Genomic DNA, 2,145 nt, shown 5'->3' on the forward strand with positions numbered 1-2,145 from the left:
AAAACTAGATTCATTGTTGAATCTCAATAACTGAATGGGGGAAATGTTTTTGGGGGGAGCTAAAGTTTTTTTTTTTTAGCTAAAGATATTTTTGAAGAAAAAAACAATTCAAGTTACTGAACTAATGCAAAATATTAAATGAAATTAGATTGTCATCAATGAACTCCAATGATGCCTATCTCTTTACCAATGAGTCCACACTTTTATTGAGACATCTGAATAAATGGCCAAAGATTTTCTTTAATTTTTAAAAAAATATTATTTATTTATTTATTTATGATAGTCACACACACACACACACACACAGAGAAGCAGAGACACAGGCAGAGGGAGAAGCAGGCTCCATGCACCGGGAGCCCGACGTGGGACTCATCCCGGGTCTCCAGGATCGCGCCCTGGGCCAAAGGCAGGCACCAAACCGCTGCACCACCCAGGGATCCCACACAAAGATTTTCATGGGCCCTAGACATTTGTGCCATCCTGGACCCCTCACTTTCTAAAAAATGTAAAAACTATTTTATAACCATATTGGACTAAAGACAAATGTGGCCAAGGATGGATTAATTATTACATATTCATTATAATTACATTGACTTTTTCCCTTTCAGATTCTTTAAAAAAAAAAAAAAAGAACATAAAAACAGTTTTGTTGATCTAAAAGTAGCTTAGGCCCCAGGTCATGGCCCAGATGGCAATTGTGGGGTGGCGGTGCCTTTAGAAACAGCTTGCTGAGGTTTGTAGAAAGGGGGATGACCTGTGTTCAAGAACCCACATAATTTGGAAAGCAAACAGAATGAATTCACTCCTATTTAAAAAGAAAAATTAAAGTAGGAAGGGAAAGTTCTGGATTGTAGGTAGAGGGACCACTCATGAGGAAGGTCCTCAGGGAGAGTGAAATGAAATAAACGTCACTATTAAATAGGAGACAGGATACCCACCCCCATGACAGAAACCCATATTATTCCAGAGAAGGAGTCACTTCAAACTTGAGTCCTCCTAAATTCTCTAGTATTCCTGAGTGTACTTCCAAATGCTTAATACTTAATAAACAAGACAGTTAAAGTGGTTGATACGTTTGCTGTCGACAGTATATGTATTTAGGGATGTCAGGGATTCAAACATACAAATTCAAACGTATTTACCCATCCTGGCTCTCCAGAGAAGCTTCTGATAAGTCAGTAAATATCTTGCATGTTTCAGAGGGGGGGATGGGGAGGAATGAAGGAGAAAAAGAAGATCACAAGATTATCAGTAGGGGAGAAAACTGGAAAAAGTTTTGATGAGATTAAGAGACAGATTGAGAAGGACACCAGAGGGATAAAGGCTGGATTAAGAGAAAGAAAAGGAGGCTGTAAAAAGAAGAGAAGGCTTCCCGTCTCCTTCGTAGTGTTTGAGAAATATGTGTATAGGATGTGTGACAATTTGAAATTTGTTGAGTACATGAACTGTGTGTGTATTTTAAATAAAACAATGATCTGGGCAGCCCGGGTGGCTCAGCGGTTTAGCGCCGCCTTCAGCCCAGGGCCTGATCCTGGAGACCCGGGATCGAGTCCCACATCGGGCTCCCTGCATGGAGCCTGCTTCTCCCTCTGCCTGGGTCTCGGCCTCTCTCTCTCTCTCTGTCTCTCATGAGTAAATAAATGAAACCTTTAAAAAAATGATCTGAATCTGAAGCACATGGGTGATGGCTTCTAAATTTGTACTGGGAAAGTAGGAGGTGAACTCCATCACTATTCATTAATATCCTTCTTAAATAATTGCTAATGGAGACAAAATTCTACCACGAACATTCACTACTGTATCATTTAAGATTCGTTGTTATCTATGTGAGTAGAAATCATAGCCGTGGTTAAATAATTAAAACTTATTGCCATTTATTCTGGAGCAACGTGATATACAGACGGACATATGCAAAAGCAGTTATACACTCTACAATTTCACGGGCATAGAATCTCACGTCCCATAAGCCCTTCTATCTTACATTTAAGGTGACAATCCACTAACCCTCATAGGTGAACAGACTCTACCAAGTATATTTTTAGGGACAATCCTATTCAAATGCCAACACACCAATCTGACAACATGAGAAAGTGGGTGGCGAAGGCAAAATGACAACGCAGAAAACACAAAACACACACCACACCA

Source organism: Canis lupus, chromosome 35, assembly GCF_048164855.1.
Source record: "Canis lupus baileyi chromosome 35, mCanLup2.hap1, whole genome shotgun sequence".
In the NCBI taxonomy this organism is placed as follows: domain Eukaryota; kingdom Metazoa; phylum Chordata; class Mammalia; order Carnivora; family Canidae; genus Canis; species Canis lupus.